This window comes from Pongo pygmaeus, chromosome 4 (assembly GCF_028885625.2).
Source record: "Pongo pygmaeus isolate AG05252 chromosome 4, NHGRI_mPonPyg2-v2.0_pri, whole genome shotgun sequence".
Classification (NCBI taxonomy): domain Eukaryota; kingdom Metazoa; phylum Chordata; class Mammalia; order Primates; family Hominidae; genus Pongo; species Pongo pygmaeus.
The window spans coordinates 141,572,259-141,586,705 of record NC_072377.2 but is presented as its reverse complement, the minus strand read 5'-3'; the positions used below and the strand labels follow the sequence as shown (position 1 = coordinate 141,586,705).

The 14,447-nt window shown below is 42.3% G+C and overlaps 1 protein-coding gene across 1 annotated transcript in view; it reads left to right on the top strand.

Moving 5' to 3' along the window:
* The window catches only part of SPOCK1 (SPARC (osteonectin), cwcv and kazal like domains proteoglycan 1), a 529,169-nt gene that overhangs the window by 460,084 nt on the left and 54,638 nt on the right, over positions 1-14,447 (top strand). The window lies entirely within an intron of this gene.

The window sequence follows — 14,447 nt, the reverse complement described above, 5'->3', positions numbered from 1 at the left end:
AGCTCTACTATATCCCAAAGTCATTAATTTAATATTAATTTTTTCACATAAACTCTTTATTTTAGAAAATTTTTAGATTTATAGAAATATTGCAAAGATAGTAGAGAGAGTTCCCAGATACCCTGCACCCATTTTTCTCTATTATTAATGTCTTACATTGGCATGGTACATTTGTCACAATTAACAAATATCAATACATTATAATCAACTAAAGTCCATGTTTTAATTCGTATTTCCTTAGTTTTTACCTAATTTCATTTTTCTGTTCCAGGATCTCATCCAGGATACCACATTGCATTTAGTCATCAGGTCTTCTTAGGCTTTGCTAACATTTTCCTTGTTTTGGATGACCTTGAAAGTTCTGAGTACTGGTCAGCTATTTTCTAAAATGTCCCTCAATTAGGATTTGTTCCATGTTGGTCTAATGATTAGAGTAGGGTTATGAGTTTTGGGGAAGAACCCCCAAGATCCACAGAGGAATCAGCACAAGTGTCATTGTCATCCTATGAAGTCATAGTTACATGCTTATCTGTACGACTTATCACCGTTGATGCAAACCTTGATCACCTGGCTGAGGTAGTGTTTGTCAGGCTTCTCTACTGCAAAGGTACTCTTTTTACCCCATTTCTACACCATACTTTTTGGAAGAAGTTACTATGCATAGCCTACACTTAAGGAGTAGGTGTTTAATGTTCCATCTCCTTATGTAGATGCTTCAGGGTAGTGTGTCTACATAAATTATTTGAAATGTTTTGCATGAGATATTTATCTCTTTTACCCCATTTATGGTTGTTTGTTAAAGCATGTATTAATATTTATATAATGTGTACTCATGGATATATATTTTGTACTTGAGGTTATAATCCAATACTAACTATTAATCCAATACTAAGATTTTACATTTCAAATTGTTCCAGCTTTGGTCATTTGGCACTCTTTCTGTTGGTCTTGTGTCCCTTTGACATACCCTCACTGTGGTGTATTTTATTTACCTACTCTTGAACACTTCCATTATTTCTGGCACTATAAAATATCCAGGCTCATCTTGTGTGTTTAGTATCCCAGCCATAGAATCAGCAACTTCCACAAACAGACCTGGTTCTTTTTATTGTAGAATGGAATTAGAAACCAAGATCCTAGCACTGAGTGTGCTCACTACTTCAGGAATGTTGTTGTTGTTCTGCACTCTCATTTGACAGCAAGGGAATATATATGTGTATACTAATCCATATGTGTGTGTGTATGTGTGTGTGTATATAAATGTATGTACATACATTTATAAATTCTATATGTATCCATATGTATCTATATTAAGCTAAATACAAGTTTATGCTAATGTATCCAACTCATTACCATATCATTATAGCTTCCTCCCCTTGCTTATCTGTAATTCTCCACTCCAACAGTAGGAAACTTGGCTCCCACCATCCACCATCCATTTATTAATTCTTTAATCCCAGTATCAAAATTATTAACCCTGATTGCCATGGGAAACAACTTTATCAACTAGAGTACAGTGCTTATGTATAGGCTGTTTGCTTATAATCTCCACTCATTTCCAAAGCTACACAGGTCAGCACCTTTATAATACATTCAGATTACTGTGTCACATTCTGCATTACATCCTAGGATCCCCTGGCCTCCTAAATGATTTTTTAAAAATTTGCATACATTAAGGTTCACTCTATGCTGTAAAGTTCTGTAGGTTCTCACTAATTTCTAATGTCATGTATCTGCCCTTATTGTATCATAACAAATAGTTTTATTACTCTAAAAATATTCTCTGTGTTTCATCTTTTCAACTACTCCTTTTTCCCTACCTCAAAACCCTGGGAACCACTGATCTGTTTACCTTCTCTACAGTTTTGCCTTTTCCAGAATGTCATATAAATTTTACTGTGCATTACATAGCCTTTTTATGCTGGCTTCTTTCACTTGACAATATCCATTTAAGATTCATCTAGGTCTTTTTGTAGTGTGATAGCTCATTTATTTTTTATCACTGAATAGTAGTCCATTGTATGGATGTTTCATAATTTGTTTATCCATTCACATATTGAAGGGCATCTTGGTTGCTTCCAGTTTTGGTGATTATGAATAAAGGTGATATAAACATTTGAGTTCAACTTTTTGTGTTACCATAATTTTTCAAATCAGTTGGGTAAATACTTAGGAGTGCTGTTACTAACTTGTTTATAAGATATTTCGTTATATAAGAAATGGAAAAACTGTCTTGCAAAGTGGCTGTATCATTTTGCATTTCCAGCAGCAATAAATGAAAGTTTCTGTTGCTTTGCATCATTGCCAGCAATTGGTATTGTCAGTTGTTTTGGATTTTAGACACTATAATAGGTATGTGGTGATATGGTATTATTGTTTGAATTTGTATTTCCCTATGAAAAATGATGTTCATAAGCTTTTGATATGGTTATTTTCTATCATATGTGGCAAAATGTTTGTTCCCATGCTTTGTACACTTTTAAAGTTGGGTTATGTTCTTGTTGAATTTTAAGAGCATTTGTATTTTGGATACAAGTCTTTTATCAGCTATGTGTTTTGCAAATATTTTTATTGAGGCTGTGGCTTGCTTTTTGGTTCTCTTAACAGTGTCATTTACAGAGTATACGTTTTTAATTTTAATAAAGTCCAACTTATCTATTTTTTCTTTTATAGGTTGTGATTTTGGTTCAGCACCAAACTCAAGATCACATAGATTTTTTCCCCATGTTTTCTTCTAGATGTTTTATAGTTTAGTAATTTACAGTGAGATCTATCATCCATTTTGAGTTAATTTTTGTGTAAGGTAGAAGGTCTCTGACTAGGTTCATTCTTTTGCATTTGAATATCTAATTATTCCAGCACCATTTATTGAAATGACTATCCTTTCCTTGCTTTTGTGCCTTTAAAAAAAATCAGTTGGCTATATCTCATTCCTCTATTCTGTTCCATTAATCTGTTTATTTTTTTTTCACCACAACCATGCTGCCTTTATTATTGCAACCTTATAGTAAGTCATGACATCTGGTAATATGAGACCTCATACTTTGTTTCTCTTCTTCAGTATTACAATGCTCTTTTTAAAAAAATGTAATTAAAAATTTTTTTAAAGAAATACGTATGGTTCCTAGCCTTTTTGCCTGATACACGTACATTGTCTGGGCAATCTAGTGCTGGCCAAGTACACAGTAGGCCCTCCTTTGTCACTTGCTGACTGCTTAGAAGGACAGTAGGAACAATTTCCTTGGCCAGTGAGTTCAGCAGATGGTTGGGCATGACCATCTTGATGGGCCATTATGCCTCAGCATCTCTCATGGGGTGACAGACACTTATGTTTCCCAAAAGAAAACTGATTCCTAGTGCTGATGATTAATAGAGAGAGATGTGAAATTGATTGTTCTTAACAACAACAACAAAAAAGTTTTGGGATGAACTGGAGCTCATAGTTGAATGGGAATTAGAACATCAAACATACCATACAGAAACAAAAGAAGCAGTTTAAGCAATAGATTTAGCTAAGGCTTCAGCTGGTGCAGAAACTTCTCTGGTCACTTTTATGGTCTGTCATGTGGCAAACTGGGTATTGCTAAATGTCTCAGGCAGTATTTGTCCCCTATGTATTTTGTGGGCCTGTATTTACAGAGTGTTTTTCCACCTGTCTTCCCTTGCTCCCAGATATGCTTGGAGATTGTCTCCAGCACTTCTCTCCTCTCTGCAAGTCCTATGCATGCTTTGTGATGAATTTGTAGCCACAGTGCAGTGCTTGGGCAAAAAGACATATGTCCAGTGTGGATTGGCAGCAGATGGTGCTCATCAGAATGCATTGAACAGTAATCCAAGCCCTCATGAAGTGCTAGCTTGCTGTTAACACCATCCTTCCCACCTCTTCGGATTGCTGGGTGGGCCCACTTCAGCTGGAAGCCAATTCATACTGATAGTCCTTTTGCTCCAGGCTCAGAGCCCAGTCTCTGCTGGCATCACCACCTAATGGGCACTGGGAAGCTGCTGGACACAGCCAGAGCAGGGAAACAAGTGCAAGAGGAACAACAAAGGCCTAAGTGAAAATCTGGCTGTGCATGACAGCTCTGCATTAACCTTCAGAGAAGCTCTCCTGGGAGGTAACCTTGGCAGACTCCAGCCAGCAGCCGGTTTTATTATTATTCAAAGTATAGGAGCAATGAATGGGTTGCCTGCAGGGATATTTGGTCATAACCTAACCTTAGGAAAGCTACCATGGAGGGAAGCTGTTGTTCAGGTGAAGAGCCAGGCACCTGTATACCTGTGAATACCCAGCATTGCCCTGGGTGCATAGAAGGTTCCCTTTGATGGGGCTGCTTTGTTCTTCTCTTTCACGACCTGCCCAATGTGGTGGCTTAGTAGAAGCTAATAGCAGCTTTGGGTTTATAGGCTAAATCATACACAGGGCTCTGATGCCAGGGCTACTCCTCCCTCTAGGCCATCATTAGCAAAGCCTTTCCTACTGATGGTGTGGGCCCTGCCCATGGGGTTGTGGGACCTGTTGCATGGATGATCTGGTTTGTACGAGAGCCAGAGAGGTGGCAGATAGCAGGTGAGGTAGCTTGTAATCTGAATTTGCATCTTCCAACTTGAGTCTTCTGCAAGGGTCAGCATACAGGGTGGAATAATACTGAGGAAAAGTAGTAACTTAAATTCAAGTACTCAATGGATCATTAGCATGAACGTGGGCATTGAGGTCCTCAAGGATCAAGATCCATAATTTATTTTGTCTACACATGTCTCAAGTTCACCTCTGTTCTCCTAGGGCTCCGAGTATAGGCAGAATGTCCCTGTTGCAAAAAAAATAATATGTGGCAGGCAGAAAGGCAGAGTGATAAAGTCTTCTTTCTAGATTCAGCATCTACTAGTTAAATCACTTGTAACAAATCCTTTACCTGTTGAATTCATGCCTTCATTGGAAGAATGGAGATAAGAATAACAATACCTCCACCTCCTCATGGAGTTGTTTTGAGGTTTTAATGAAATGATCAAAATAAAGCACTTGGAATGGGATCCAGCTTATAATAAGTGACATTATTATCACCACCACCACCATCATCATCTACACTGTTATTAGCAATAGGAAGGTCCATGTAACAACATTCTTTCCACCCTCGTCATCAGCTCTCTGCATTAAATAAAAATCAGAAAACGCTTTTTGTTTCCTACTATATGCCGGACATATAATAGGACATACTGATGGATACAGACATGCATACACAGTTTCTGCTCTCATAGAGCTTATACCTTCTAGGGGTGAAACTTGATAAATTTATTAAATTTCATTAATAAATATAAAAATAAGCAATGCAATTTGTGATTATTAATTGCTTGGAAAACCAAAGTAATGGCATCCATCTGATTTCAAACAGTCCTGACCCATAAGTTCTTTCCTTGGCTCATGTCATTGTCAATCTGTGACACAAAAAATATATTTCCATAAAAAGTGATGAGAGCCAGAGAGGACAGGAAAGTAAATTAAAGCCACTGCAAAGCTCCTCACCAATTTTTTGTTGTTGTTCTGGCATTAAGTAGTTATTCCCTTTGCCCTTCCCTGCCTTCTTCCTTTTCTCTCTTAAATCCCTCCATTCCATACCTCTCTTCTTCACTTTCAAACCACCCAGTCAGTTGAAACCTTGGCACTTAAAATATTTCTGCAGGAGGAAGAGGAAAGGGGCAGAAGATGTCTACTGAGATCTTCATCCCTTCCCAGGCCTGGTTCTGGGCATTGTCAGGTACCTGCTCCTTACCTGCCAGATACCAGCATCCTGTATCCAGGGAAGCTTCACTGGGGTGAAGGGGTAGAGGGAGTGCTCAGAGGTCTGGTTTCCCCTAAGACAGAGTAATTTGACATCCAGTAAGGTCTTTCATGAGTCTCAGACTTTGGGGACAAAAGCATGGATCTACATAGCTTCTTAAACTGTGTTGCCCTCTGTGTCAGCAGAGGAGAGGAATCATTCAGTGGCATTTCTTTCTACAATCCATGAGGCTTTTGCCTCATGTTCCCCCCACAACAGGCTTACGGGAGAGACAGCTCCACCCTCAGGCAAGGGCATACATCTCAACCCCTCTTGCAGTTAGGTGGAAAGGTCTGTTGTTTCCTAATACCTAGTTTCCCAAAGGGATTTTTCTATTCTATGACAAATCTGATATGGCCTCTGCCACCAACTCCCATTTATGTGATCATTAAAATATGTAAATGTAGCTACTGGCTGCATTCCACTCATGTGAATGAGACAAGCACCCCTGAGTCACCTCTCCCTGCTCAGCTGGGCCACAAAATCCTCAAATATCAGGGGTAAGCAACTGGAGTTTCTGAAACTTCATTTCTAGGTCTGTTATTCCCAACGCATATTTATGTATCAGGAAACTTTTTTTTAGGTTAGCGACTCCCATGAGTTCAAGGAATACAGCTCACCCCAGAGAAATCTGCAAGTGAGGCTAAGGGAGTATATGTATGCTGATCTTGCTCCTCCCTGATCTTCGTTGGAGAGGACAGTGGTAATTATACACTTTCTTATCCTAAACCACTTAGATGTTAGGCATTTATTATAGCAGTTGCTGTTACCTTAACAAAATACAAAATGAATTCAAAGAGTGTTTGTTGAGCACCTGCTATGAGACAAGTGTTCTGAAATTTGGGAGCCTAACAAGGTGGACCACAGAGGAAGGTTTGCTCTCATGGAGCTAGAATTCCAGGGCAGCACTTAATCCATCTATCTAGTATGTGTGGTACACATGTGTTCTGTCCATCATAGGCTAGCCACAGGGGATGAGGGCTACATTGTTATGTGCCTCCATTTCCCAGTACCTATTCCCGTCTAGTAAGATCTCTGTCTAGCATCTAGTAAGTGCTTGAAAATATTGTTGATGATACCATGACTTGGATCAGAGGCATCTCCTTCTGGTTCTTGGGGAGGCATGGGCTCCTGTCTTTCTTCCTAAGTAGGGGAGAAGGGTGCCTTGGATTCAGGTATACAGAATATGCCATCTGAAATTAGCTTTATTTTTCATTGTCTCATAGAAAAAGGAGCTTAAGCTCTAATTGCCACTATCAGAGCCAGAGCACCTGCTGGTTCCAGCGCTGCCTACATTAGCGTGCAGCCACTCTCTCTCTCTCCCAGGGCTGCCGGGCTGGTAATCTGAGAGGGAAATGACTTCTGGTTGGGGGGTGAATGGGACTCATTGTTGCTAACTGCTCGCCGTGTCTATCACTGTCTCACCTCTCCTTCTGAGGAGAGAAATCAATAGCATTTTAAATGTCTTGCTAAGTAAGTGTTTATGAAGCAGGTTCCCAAGGGCTTAGCCTGGGGGCAGTGCTCAGGGCAGCAGGAACTGCCTGGAGCAGGAAAAGCCTTGGAGGTGGAGGATCCTCCCTCCCATCACATTCCGGCCTTACTGTCCTGTAAAATGACTGCCTCAGTGCCTGGGCTCTTTGAAGTGGAAATGAGTCGACATGCTTGTGAGGGTCTGAGAGAATGGCAGTCACTCATTCATTCATTGATTTACCCATTTATTCCATGACACAAATTCTGAGCACTGTGTTCAGTGCTGGACATGCCATCCCTGCCCTCAGCTTCCTGTTTGCAGGGCAGATAAACAAACAGGTTTATAGTTTTATATTGTACAACAAGGAAGGAAAGTAGAGAGAGCTTAGGGAGGAGGACACAGGAGCAGATGGGATCATCAGAGAGGGCTTCCTGGATGGAGGAGAAGTCTTCATATGTCTTGCCATTGACTATTCCTTACCTGCAAACCTTCTCCAAGAGCTGCTGATTGTTAAAGAAAAAAAAAATGGGCAAGGCAGAGAAATCCAGAACTATGTGATCAACCTCCCTGCTCAGAGTTACTAGATGGATAAGGGTTAATTAGAAAAATAATTAATATTTGCCAGAGCTGGTACCCAGCAGGTATTAGCTTCTTTCCTCTTCAAGAAAACAGATGCACTACCCTTTAACCCACCACCCTTGAGTGTTGCTTAGCCCTTTTTTGCTGTCAGGGACATATGATTTCCTATGCAAGCCCAGCTCTCTCCTGCCTCCCCTGCGGTTGTTCTCCCCTTTTCTGCTAGTCTCCCTCTCCTCACTCTCATCCTTGTGGGGAGCTCCATGAGGGCAGCTCCATCTCTGCCTCAATCCCTGGTTAATCCCCAGCATGGAGCACTGGGCTGACACATAGAAGGAGTCTGAGCAGAGAGACAGTGCAACCCTGCTCCTGTCTAGGTATTGGTCTCTCCTTTCCCCACTGCCTTTGTTCAGCTTAGCCAAGAGGCAAGTTGAATTGTCTCCTGGGCACCATGGGGTGAGGACTTGCTAGCAGACACATGCTCCCCACCACAGCTCCAGCTTGGGTTAAGCACAGTCACAGCAAAGGCTGGCTATGATTCATTCTTGTGACAAGGGGGAGGGCATGAGCACACAGTGACCTCAGGATCATGCTTCTTCTCCATGGAGTCTCAGACTGGAAGCCCCACCCTGAGGGATGGTCTGGCAGACAGGCCGTCCTTGAAGGGCAGCAGCCAGCAGCCCCAGGTGAGCATTCCCCCCGGTTATAGCTTGCATCTCCTCCTCTCCCTTCCTAATTCACCCTCTTCCAGCTTTGTCATCCTTCTTTCCATCTACCCTCCCTTTGGAAAAACAGCCACCTTGCAGAGAGGTACAGTGTCTGTGCCTTTGCCTTGCAAATAGGAGTCTCTGCCCAGAAATGGCTTCCTGAAAACAGTGAAGACCCTGTATCTTCCCCAGGGGTTCTGTGATTCAGACTGACAGCTGCCATCCGCTGGGGGAGCCGCAGGGGCTGACAGCCACCACTCTGGTCCTGATACGGCTGGCTGTGCTCCTCGGCTGCCTGCTTTCTCCCTCTCCTCCTTCAGGCAGAGGGAGAGAAAAAAGAAGTTGCAGCACAGACACCTGCAGAAATAGCACTAATTTGCCTGATTTAAATTCAGGTGCTAACTTGTGGCAGTCCTGTGAATGCCAGGCTCAGGGCCTGAGGAGTTGCTTGTGGTCTCACTCACAGGGAAGGCGTGCATCTGATGGAAGAACTCAGCCACAGCCAACCCCAGCAGTAGAACCCACTTTGGAGGCAGCCAATGCCCCCTCCCACCCCACCAAGGCTGGGCAGGCCTACACCTGGACCCCTCTGGGCCACCCGCATGTGCCCTTTCGTGTTCTCCAATTTTCCTCCTAGACACGCTTTGTCAGTTGGAAAAGGCAGCTGCTGTAATCCGTGCCACTGTCCACACCAGCCTGGCCCCAGTGCCACATCCGAGTGCCCTTTCTCAACTGTGGATCTGTCATCACCACATGGCTCCTGTTTGGACTGAATATTTCCTTAACCACAGCCTCGTAGTTCACTCTGGAACCCCGCAGACCTAGGATTCATTCGTAGTTCTGCTACCTCCTAGCCGCAGGATGGACAAATCATTTAACTTCTCTGAGACAACCCGAGTTTTCTGTGTCGTAAAACAGGCTTATTGATAATGCTGAGCCCATGGAGTGTGACAAAGCCAGGGGATGATGTCTGTGAAATATTTTTTATAGGGCTTGGAATACAGTGAGTGCACCGTCATGCCATCTGCCGTCATCACAGCAATGGGTGCAAGGGGTTCTCACCACCAACAGCTGCCTTTAGGGATTTACAGCTCTGCCTTGGAGAATGCCATCCCTTGGCTCACTGTAGGGGTATTATGAGGAGCTGCATGAGGTCATCTTGGTGAAGTGTCTCCAGCAAGTTTGGCACCTGGTAAGACCCCACCAATAAGTGGGTGGAGATTTCCCCCTCAGCACTGTACACGGTACTCACACAGCATTCTTCACCCTCTGTTGAAAAGCTTGGTTTCATTTGTCTCTCTCCCTAGGTCAAGGGCTCCTTGAGGGCGGGGACTTACTGCATGGTAAGCCCTGAGCAGCCTGTTCTCCGTGGCAGGAGAGAATGCAGCACATGGCTATTGGAGTCCAAGTCATTCACCTGCTGGTTTTTTGACAGGGACTTCCTGAGTGCCTACTTGAGGTCAGCCACTGTGCTACAAGGTAGAGTGTAATGGTAAAAAAAGAAAAGGGTTCTGCTCTCATGGAGCTTACAGTTTAGTGGGAGACATGGACTGTGATGATACAATTATAAAACACAGCGTGTGATTAGGAATATGGTAAGTGTGTTAGGAGTAGCCCTGGTGGGGAGCAGTGGCTCCTGCCTGTAATCTCAGCACTTTGGGAGGCCAAGGCAAGAGGATCACTTGAAGCCAGGAGTTCAAGACCAGCCTGGGCAACAAAGTGAGACCCTCATCTCTACAAAAAATAAAAAATAAATGAAAATTAATAACAACATAGAGAAGCCCTGAAGAACAAGTACAAGGTACCATGAAAGAGAAGAACGGTTGAAGTTGACCTCATTTGGGTGGGAGCAGGGAAGAAGGGCTTCCATTAGGAAATGACACCTGATCTGAGGCTGGAAGGATTTGTAAGTGTGAATGAGGCGAGGGAGAGGGGTAGACAGAGCTACCAGTGGGGAGACCCCTTCATGCATGTGAGTGGCTTTCGGATAGCTTGCAAGGTGAGTCCCGGGGACAAGGGAAGGATGGCGTCAATATGCAGGAAGAACAGTGAGGAAACAGCCCTGCATTTCCTTGGGGGCTGGGCTTCACAGAGGTGGGGCATTTCAATAGAAAGGAAAAAAGGAATAGGGGTTTGGTAGGGAGGCAGGCGTGTCAGCAAATGCAAAGGTATGCAAATTAGAAGGCACGTAGCATGTTCAGAGACCAGTGTCCTCTCCTGTGGAGTTCAGCCCTTACTGACACTGTGGCTCCATAGCATCCAGGCTTCCATGCTTCCCGCACTGCAGGCTGCAGCACACCGGGACTCCAGGCTCCTCTCGCAGATCGCCAGCTGCTCCATCCTCCTGCCTCACCCAGGCCTTCGGCCGCCACGAGGGAGTTCATCTCCCCTGACTCATACTGGGCTCTCATTCAGCTGCATCATAGCCGAACTGAGCTCACTTCCTGACCCTGCAGCAGCCCTGCCAAGCCCAGCCCTAGACCTGCCTCTCTGCCCATCCCCAGCCATTTAGCGGGTCCACTTCTTCCTGATTTAGCTGCACTGAGGCTGTGAGGGCCGAGTTCTTGTGCATCTCTTCTTCTCAGGAACAGGAAGAAGAATCCCGTTATACCTGGTGAACCGCCTTCCTTTTTCCTGTTGCCCCTCCTTCTCTGCCTGTTCCATCCTCAGCCTTCAAATCCATTAGGGTCTCTCCTATCTTGAACACCTCGTTACCACCATGCTTCTGAGTTCATTGTGCAGAACATACCGACTGCCTCCCTTTTCTCATCACCTGCCCCCACCACAGCAACCCTGATGGCTAAATCCTCAGCTACTTTCTCTCCATAGATTTTGGGGATGTTGACTACCTCCTTCCTTCTGCAAACTCTTCTCCTTTTGCCTTAGCTGATTGCTGGGCTACCTCACCCTTGGTTTTCTCGTGAGTACCATCATTTTCCACATTGCAGGAGCCCACACTTCTATTCACTTATGCTACCTTGTGCCCTTTTCTGGCACCATCATCTCTCAGCTTCCCCGCTGCAGTGCCTGCTCACAGGCTTTCTTGCCTGTTCTTTTCTCCTTCCCACTCCCCTGTTCCCCAGCCCCAAATTAATCTTTTAAAATCATGACTTATGGAATAGCCATTCTTCCCTTTTGGTATAACCAGGCTCATTCTTATTGTCCCGTGAATATGATTAGACCTTTGCCTATGCTGTTCCCAAACCTGAGAATCCTCTTTTCTTTGTCAACTCACGAAGCCACGCTAACCTACTGGGATTCCTCCTCTGGGATGAGACATGTTTATCTGTTTGTTTGTGGGGAGGATCTTTCTCATTGGTACTCACAGTGAGTCAGCAAACATGTACTGAGCTCCTAACATGTAGCTTGCTGTTCAGAAGTTTCTAGTGGGTTTGAGGAGATGGACAGATGTAGAGAATGCCAAAAAAGAAATGGCATTCCTGGCTGGGGAATATGTATATATTATATATTTCTTTTTATTATATATTATATATATATATGGAGAATATATATATTTCTTTTTATTATATATTTTATATATATGGGGAATATATATATTTTATTATATATTATATATGTGTATATATATACACACACATATATATACACACATATGTATGTGTGTGTATGTATGTATATTGTAAACTCCTCTTTGATAGTTCACCCACAAGCTAGAACTCTATGTACACCATACATTTGTTAATCATTCTTGCCACTGTCATTTTCACCACCCACTTAATTCTTGATTATGATAAAAAGAATTTTTCTGAGATAAAGCTTAGGCTTTGAGGACTTGGTATTAATTCCCTGGATGGCGTCTACCCTTAAAAAATAGGGTCTGCTAATTCCTGTTAGTTGCACAGTGCAGGCTGTGAGTGTTTTGTATTTGTTAGAAGGAATGTGTTAAAATGGAATCTCTTTGAAACGAGACCCAAAACATGGCCCATCTTGCTGTAGTTATGCCATGTATAATTTACAAGGAAGAATGTGCTTTCATAATTCTGGGGGAAAACACTTACAAAACAAAACTCTTCATTACTGTACATATTATAATTTTTAAAACTCTTTGGGAAGAATTAGAATTACAAACATATAGTAGCTGCTAGGTTTTCCCATTGGGGGATATTTACATCTAGAGAAATGGCATAATTACATTTGCTGTTTTTGAAGTCCACTGGATTATGTTAACTCAGAGAAATTCAACATGATAGCCGGTGAATTTTGGAAATTGACACTGGTTCAGGGCAGACCTAGCTTTAGTTTAATGGAAAGAATTCTGCCTTTGAATTGAGGGACCTGGGTGTGAGGTGGCATTTAATAAGTAGAAAGCATCGGATGTATTGTTTCTTCTCTTTCCAAGTCAGGGATACTGTGGGGAATAAAAAGAGTAAGGAAATTGTACAGAGTCCCACACAAATTTGAGCGGTTACTGTTAGTTTTATTTGTGAGACTTAAATGCCATTTAAAAAAATTACAAAATATGTATTATTGAACATGTGGGAAATATTAATTATTTTAGTATAGAGAAAAGAAAAATACAGAAACTATGGATTTTTAAAACAAAACAGGAATGATTTTATAGGTAGTGCCTTGGAACCTACTTTTCTGACTTTAAGATATATCACAAACTCCCCTCAAATCAGTTTTTTGAGGAATTGATTTTTAAAGGGCTGCATAGCATTCTGTCATAGGGTGTATTTAACTAGTTTCCAGGTTTAAGTTGTTTGACTTTTTTTGCTATTCAAAATATTTTGTTAGCATTATTACAGATAGGCTTTTGTCCACATCTTTGATAGGATAAATAGCTAAAATGAAATTACACATCAAAAGTATAGATAACTTTAGGTGTTTTAATCCATCCATGCTACCAACATATCTGCCCAAAAATGCCCTACCAACTCATACTCCCATGTTCTGGTCATTTGCCAACATCTTTTCTAATCCTGAGTTGTTGGTTAAAAAGACACAGAATTTTTTAAGTGTTTCTTAGTTGCTAGACCTCCCCCCAAAATCGATTCCTATTTTAATTTGTATTGCTTTGATTGCTTGTGAGATTGAACATTTTTTCTTTTTTGTTTGGCAAGCTGCAGTCCTTCCTTTGTAAATTGCCATTTGTGTCCTTTGTACTTACGGGCCTTGTTTAACACCTCTGCTCTTGCATTGAATTGCCACGGCGTAGTCACTAATGGTTCATTAAGCTGTGTTATGTCCTCTTGGATCAGACCTTTAAACTGCTCATTTATCCAAAAATAAATGTTTGTTGGATAAATGCTAAATGAATCATAATGCAGTAACTTGGATGGCCGTAGGGCCAAGAGCTAATGGCTGTTATCCCCAGGAGTGGCAGGACATTACTTCATCCATCACTCTACCCGATATATATTTTTAAGTGTGCCAGGCTGTGTTTTAGGCTTTAGTTCCTGCTCTCAAGAATGGTGGTCTAAAGAAGAGTTTATAATACAGTGTGTGAACTCATGAAAGGAAATCCTTTTGAACAGAAGTCCAAGAGGGGACATTTTTGACCCATAGAAAGTGCTCATGCTTTCATGAAATAGCAGAAGCCTCCCAGCGCACATGATTTCTAAGGCATGTGTCTGTTTTCTCCTTGCATGCTTCCTTGGGGAGGCAAATTTGAGCAACAAACAGATGATCAAATCCAATTTGTAGCAAACAAAACGGAACCTCCTCTAGTACCCTTTCTTCTTCATATTATTGTTAAATAGAGAAGGGATCTCACTGTGTTACCCAGGCTGGTCATGAACTCTTGGCCTCAAACTATCCTTCTGCCTCAGCCCCACAAAGGGCTGGGATTATAGGCATGAGCCACCATGCCTAGCCCTCTAGTACTCTTTCTGTAGAAGCTAATAAATTTGGTTTCCT